Below are 7,296 nucleotides of genomic sequence, written 5' to 3' on the forward strand. Positions count from 1 at the left end.
GGGGGGGCGGATGCGGGTCGGTGGCACCGGGGGCTCAGAGGGGCTCCAGGCCCCAGGCTGGCAGCGGGGTGAGCCCGGGGGGCAGCAGGGCGAAGGGGGAGCTCTCCAGGGGCTGCCAGGGCGCTGGGGCGGGGGTCCCGCCGGGAGGCAGACCTGCGGGATGGACACGGGGCTCAGGCATCGCCCTGGGAGGGGACACCCAGGGGACCCCCCAGCCCCCGAAGCTCCCGCGCTGCCCGTGGCCGAGGCCGGCCGCTCGTACCGCAGCAAGCGTCGTCCCAGGCGCAGGGCCCGGAGGCGCAGAGGTGCAGCGGGGCCGGGGGGCGCGGGTGGGCGGCGAGGCCGTGGAGGGGCTGCGCCGAGCCCGCGGGGGAGTCCGGGAGGGGCTGCTGCGGACCAGAGAGCGCCGTGTCCCTGGGCTGCGCCGGGACCGGGTCACCCCGAGGGGACGGGCAGACGGGGCTCCCCGCGGCAGCGCGGGCTCCAGAGCGTGCCCGAGCTTGTTGGGGTGTCCCCAGCACCCCGGGACCGGCCATGTCCTACCCGTGCGGCGGCCGCGGCGGCGGAGGGACCGGCAGCGGGCGGGATCCAGTCGCTCCAGGAGCCTGCGTGGGCACGGGCGGGGACAATGTCCTGGCTCGGGCCCCGGCTCACCGGGGCGCACCGGGAGCGCCGTGGCCTTTCCCCAGCTCCCGGCGGGGCTCCGGGCAGCAACCCCCGGGGTCCCAGCGCCAAATGTCAGCCGCGCTCCCTCCCAGGGCCGCACCCCCTCCTCCGGGGCAGGTCCCACGTCCCGTCCCCTCGGTCCCCGGGCTGTCACCTGCGCCGCCAGCCTCCAGCTGCCGCTTGCTCTCCCGTCGCCACTTGGCTCGGCGGTTCGAGAACCAGACCTGGGGAGAGGGCCGGAGCTGAGGCTGCCGCCCCCCGCCCGCCCCACGGCCCCTCGGCACAGCTCTGAGCCCCGGGAGACTCGCCACAGCCCGGGAGCGAAGGGGACACGGCCGGGACACGGGCAGAGAAGGGGGCTCCATCCCAGCCATGGGCACGGGCGTGGGCAAAAGGATGCCCGCGTCCGGATGGCCGGCATGCACGTGGGCATGGGCGGAGGAAAGGGTTTGATTCTGGGCAGAGGAAAGCTTTGATCCCAAACACGGACACGGGCAGGGACGAGGGGCTCCATCCCTGGAATGGGCACGGTCCTGGGCAGAGGAAAGCTTTGATCCCAAACACGGACGCGGGCAGGGACGAGGGGCTCCATCCCGGGAATGGGCACGGTCCTGGGCAGAGGAAGGCTTTGATCCCAAACACGGACACGGACAGGGACAGGGGGCTCCATCCCTGGAATGGGCACGGTCCTGGGCAGAGGAAAGCTTTGATCCTGCATCTTCCCACTCATGGGAAGCACACAGCAGGCTCCGGGCGTGTCCCCGGCACCGGGCACGGGACCCTCGCCGCTGCTCTCGTGTGTGCCCTGCCCTGCTGCGGGGTGCCCGCGGGCGGGCAGCGCTGCCCTGGCACGGCGGACTCGCCGCTGGCACTGCCTGGGCACGCAGAGGCCGGCAGTGCTCTGGGCTGGAGGGGAAGGGGCTGCCGTGCACCGGGGGAGGCTCGGCAGGGCACAGGGATGTGGGGCTGGGGCTGCTGGGAGGAACGTGCGAGGGGCGTGTGCCAGCTGTGCCAGGGAGTGTGCCATGGAGTGTGCCAGGGAGTGTGCCAGGGAATGTGCCAGGTGTGCCAGAGAGTGTGCCAGAGAGTGTGCCATGGAATGTGGCTGGCGGCCCCGGTCCCGGCGGCCCCTCCGGGGGTCCCCCTTACCCTGACGGTGGTCTCGGGGAGCTGGGTGGCCGCGGCCAGGCTCTCCCGGGTGGCGGTGTCCGGGTACTGTCCCCTCCGGAACTCTGCAAGGGACATCGGGGTGAGCGGGCCCGGGTCAGGGCAGCCACCCCCGGCACCCGGGCAGGAGATAACAGGGTGTGTCTGCAGCGGTTTGGGGTGCTCTGGGGCGGTTTGGGGTGCTCTGGTTTGGGTTGGGGTAGTCTGGGGTTGTTTGGGGTGGTTTGAGGTGCTTTGGGGTGCTCTGGGGTTCTCTGGGGAGGTTTGCTGTGCTCTGCGGTGGTCTAGGGAGGTTTGGGGTGCTCTGCGGTGCTCTGGGGTGGGTTGGGATGTTCTGGGGTGGTTTGGGGTGCTCTGCTGTGCTCTGGGGTGCTCTGGGGTTGGTTGGGGTGCTCTGGGGTGCTCTGGGGCGGTTTGGGGTGCTCTGGGGCGGTTTGGGGTGCTCTGCTGTGCTCTGCGGTGCTCTGGAGAGGTTTGGGGTGCTCTGGGGAGGTTTGGGGTGCTCTGGGGCGGTTTGGGATGTTCTGGGGTGCTCTGGGGAGGTTTGGGGTGCTCTGCTGTGCTCTGCGCTGCTCTGGGGCGGTTTGGGGTGCTCCGGGGCGGTTTGGGGCCCCGCGGCGATGGCCGTGCCGCCCACAGGGACACGAGGGACGTTCCCCCCCGGAGCAGCCCCGCTCGGTGCCGCTCGCATCCCGCGGGGAGCGCACCTTCCTCCAGAGCCTCCTGCTGCTGCCGGGAGAACACGGTCCGGCTCCTGCCGCCGCTCCGGTGCCCGGGGCCCGGCGGGGGCTCCTGGCTCCCCGGGGCCGCGGGGGGCTGCGGCACGGCCGGAGGGGACACTGCGGGGACACAAGGGCAGAAGCTGGGGGCGGACCAGGTGCTGGGGGCTCCCCGGAGGGGCCGGGGGGCTCAGGAGGGGTCCGGGCTTTGGGGCGAGGCTCACCCCGTGGCCGCGGGTCCCGGGGCTCGGCCGCCAGCCGCAGGTCGCTGGGCAGGGTCCTGAGCACGCGGTTGATGGAGGAGACCTGGGCAGGGGAGAGGGGATGTGCCGGGACCCCCGGGGCTGCGGGGGGACGGCAATGGAGGCGGTGTCCCGGAGCTGTCTCTGGGATGCTCTCCGGAGCCGGGGCCGAGCCCGTCTGCTCCCGGTTTGTGATCCAGGACCCCGGAATCCCGGGCACCGACAGAATCTAACGGGAGGCGGCTGGCACGGCGGGGCACCGGCAGGGCGGGCCTGTCCTCGGGAAGCACAGCGCTCCCCGCCCCGCAGGGACACTTGTCACGGAGCCACCGCGGTGTCCCGCGGCCCGAGGAGGCCGCCGGGCTCGGGGGTGGCGCTCGGGGCTCTGCTGCCGCTGGGAAGGAGCGATCTGCCTTCCCCTCCCCACCCGCTCCAGCTCCGCGTCTCACCAGGCGCCGAGCCCTTCCCTGTGTCTCCTTCCCTTCCCCGAGCCCTTCCCTGTGGCTCCTTCCCATCCCCGAGCCCTTCCCTGTGGCTCCTTCCCATCCCCGAGCCCTTCCCTGTGGCTGCTTCCCATCCCCGAGCCCTTCCCTGTGGCTGCTTCCCATCCCCGAGCCCTTCCCTGTGGCTCCTTCCCATTCCCCGAGCCCTTCCCACTGACCCGGACCCTTCCCACCGCCCCGACCCCTCCCCTGTGCACATTCCCACCGCCCCGACCCCTCCCCTGTGCACATTCCCACCGCCCCGACCCTTCCCTTGTGCACATTCCCACCGCCCGACCCCTCCCCTGTGCACCATTCCCACCTCCCGCGGCCCCGGGGGTCTCCGGCCGGACTCACGCTGGGGATGCCGCTGCTGGCGCAGATTCCCTCGGCGTGCAGCTGCCGGCGGATCTCCCAGGCGAAGAGCCCGGGCTGCTCCAGCTTCAGCCGCGCGATCCTGGCCACCACGGCGGGGGTGGCCATGCGGGGCTTGCTGCCCCCCGCAGCCTTGGGCCCCACGGCCCCCGTGCGGTAGTAGCGCCCCAGGATTTTGCTGACGCAGCCGTTGGACACCTGCGGACAGAACTTCAGCGCCGGGAGGGTTTGGAAGGGGCGGGAGACCCCCAGCCCCGGGCCGGGCTCACCTTGAGGCTGCGGGAGATGTCGGAGCTGCGGGCGCCGCTCGCCGCCAGCGCGATGATTCTCTGCCTCTTGCACGTGGGGAGGGGGCGGCCGTTCAGGAAGAGCCCCCCGAGCTGGTTCACCCCGCTGGGCCCTGGGGAGCGGGACAGGGCTGGGGGGCAGCGGGGCTGCCGGTGCTGCCCCCCCGGGGGCTTCCCAGGACGGCAGCGGGGAGGAAGAAAGAGCAGGGGGAGCTGAGGGGGTCTGCGGGGCTGGGCAGGGGGAGCTGAGGGGGTCTGCAGGGGGACGCGAAGTGCTGGGGGTGCGTGCAGGCAGGGAATGGGGGCTGCGGCCCCAGCAAGCAGGAAAAACGCCGCCTGGAAGAGCACGGGGAGAATTTGGGAAGGGCAGGGGGTGACAGGCTGGGGGCTGGATGTCCCCAGGGCCGGGAGGGCCCTGCGGAGCCGCGGCGGAATGGGCGGCTGTGCCGGAGCAGGGAACGGTGGCGCGGCACATCCCGAGTCCCGCCGGGAACACCGGGACACCGCGCCCGGAGCCGCCGCGTTCCTCACCTCGGTGCTGCATGGTGGAGAGGCTGCAGGGGGCTGTGGGTGCCTGGGAATGCCCCGTGGGACGCGGGGGATGCTGCGGGGCCGGATAAATCAGCGCCGCTGTCCGGGGCTCAGCCACGACCCTGCTGCGAGGAGGAGGGACAAGGGCAGCAGTCTTGGGGCAGGGGATGGGAACACTTGGGGGCAGCTTGGGAGGTTCTTGTGCTCCAGGGGATAAAAACCCGGAAAAGAGGTCACAGGGCTCTGGGGAGGCTCGGGAGACACCGGGAATGCTGCCGGTGCTGCCTGCACCGAGCAGCCACTGGCACGGAACGGAGCCGGGGTGGCTGAGCCACGTCCCAGAGCCTGCAGAGCTCCCCGGACACCCCGCGGGGGACAGGGGGGTCCCCAGCCCAGCTGAGTGCCGGGATCCACAGGGAATGGAGGGTTCCCCCATGCCCACCACCCTCCCAGCCAGGAATTCCTCATGGCCAAGATCCCATCCATGGCTGCCCTCTGGCACTGGGAGCCATTCCCTGTGTCCTGTCCATCCCTTGTCCCCAGTCCCTCTGCAGCTCTCCTGGAGCCCCTTCAGGCCCTGCCAGGGGCTCTGAGCTCTCCCCAGAGCCTTTCTGTCTCCAGGTTGGTCACCCCCAGCTCTCCCAGCCTGGCTCCACAGGATTTCCCAGCAGGGATTCCCACAGGGATGCCGGTGCCAGTGCCTCTCCTGCCTGAGCAGCAGCGGAGCCACGGAGCTGCCACCGAGCCTGGCGGCTGCTGCTCCCCCCACGGCCTTGCCAGAGCCCCCAGTTCCACCTGGAACATCCTAAATCCCTCCCGACACCCCCAGGGTGGGGCTTTCCCTGCCACAGATCTCTTCCCTGCACAGCCTGAGGGAGTTTGGCGACCCTCGGAAACTCAGGAAAAGCCAAATAAATCCAACAAGAGGGACAAGCCCGCAGGTTTCCCGCAGGGGAGCGGCAAAGCCGGGCGCGGAGAGGGATGGATCGCCCCGGGGCGATGCGCGGAGGCTGCTCCGGGAGGGAGGGAAGGAAGGGAGGAGCAGGACACGGGTCCCCCCGCAGCCCCCCGCACTCCCCGGCTCGGCCCGCGCTGTGCCCGCAGGTGACACAGGGATTCCTTTCCCCACGGGGAGCCGGGAGCGCCGGGAAAGCCGGGCTGCGAGCCCTCGGTGCTCCCGGTGGTACCGGTAGCGCCGGGAAAGCCGGGCTGCGAGCCCTCGGTGCTCCCGGTGGTACCGGTAGCGCCGGGAAAGCCGGGCTGCGAGCCCTCGGTGCTCCCGGTGGTACCGGTAGCGCCGGGAAAGCCGGGCTGCGAGCCCTCGGTGCTCCCGGTGGTACCGGTAGCGCCGGGAAAGCCGGGCTGCGAGCCCTCGGTGCTCCCGGTGGTACCGGTAGCGCCGGGAAAGCCGGGCTGCGAGCCCTCGGTGCTCCCGGTGGTACCGGTAGCGCCGGGAAAGCCGGGCTGCGAGCCCTCGGTGCTCCCGGTGGTACCGGTAGCGCCGGGAAAGCCGGGCTGCGAGCCCTCGGTGCCCCTGGATGGTACCGGGAGCGTTGTTAAAGCCGGGCTGCGAACCCTCGGTGCCCTGGATGGTACCGAGAGAGCCGGGAAAGCCGGGCTGCGAGCCCTCGGTGCTCCCGGTGGTACCGGTAGCGCCGGGAAAGCCGGGCTGCGAGCCCTCGGTGCCCTGGATGGTACCGGGAGCGCTGGGAAAGCCGGGCTGCGAGCCCTCGGTGCCCCTGGATGGTACCGGGAGCGCCGGGAAAGCCGGGCTGCGAGCCCTCGGTGCCCCTGTGGTACCGGGGAGCCCCGGGCCGGGATGAGCTCGGTTCCCGTGCGGCGCAGGGACAAGGAGCCGGCGGGGAGCAGCGAGGCCGGGCCAGAGCCGGTACCTGCCGGGGACCCCGGGGCTTCTCCAGGTTCCAGCCCGCTCCCCACCAATTCCTGCAGCAATTCCTGCAGCTTCCACACGCAGGGAAAGACGCTCGGCAGAGCGGGAGTGCCGGGGGCGGCGCAGGGGGTACCTGTGGAGCCTCGGGGGAGCTGGACCGGACCGTGCCGGGAGCCGGGCGGGCGCTCGGTGCCGGCGGCGGGGCCGTGATGTCAGCGCAGGAGGGAGAGGAGGCCGGGGAGGAAGGGGCGGCCCGATGTGACCGCGCCCGGCACACGCCCGGCCCGGGGGGCTCCGTCGGGACTCGGGGGGCTCTCGGGGTCCCCCGGGCCGGGCTCGGGCTCGGTGCCGGGTGAGCGGCGGTGTTTCAGCACCTGCGGCCGGCGGACAGCACGGCCCCGCCGCGTCCCCGCGCCCGGAGCATTCCCGGGGGGCACCCGGCGGAGCCCCCCGAGGGGCTTCGCTCCCGCGTCTCTCCCGCAAAGCAAACACGGACATATGGGATTCAATCATAAATCCACCTTCGCTTTTATTACATCGATTTAATTTATTTTGGGTGCTGAACAAATAGAAGGCAGCCCCGGGGGTGGCGGCTGGGCCCCGGCGGGGACTCCCCGGTGTGCTCCAGGCGAGGCACCGGCACAGATGGCCCCTTCTTGGAAGATTAAAAAAAAAAAACAACGTTGTAAACCTTTCAAGTAAAATATTTGAAGAGCAAATATTAGCCAGCGAGGAGCCCATCACCGTGGCCCTCCGCGCCCGGCCCCGCGAGTCATCCAGCGTTATTTGCACCCCGGCCCCGGCCCCCGGGCTCCGCGCTGCTGCCCGCCTTTGGAAAATACCATATGCTCCGAATTACATATTAACCACGGCCCCGCGGGGCCCGGGCCCGGCCCCGGCCCCCGGGGAGCCGCCGCGCCGCCCAGCAGCCCCGCT

This window comes from Onychostruthus taczanowskii, unplaced genomic scaffold (assembly GCF_017590055.1).
Source record: "Onychostruthus taczanowskii isolate IOZ18803 unplaced genomic scaffold, ASM1759005v1 scaffold290, whole genome shotgun sequence".
Lineage (NCBI taxonomy): Eukaryota > Metazoa > Chordata > Aves > Passeriformes > Passeridae > Onychostruthus > Onychostruthus taczanowskii.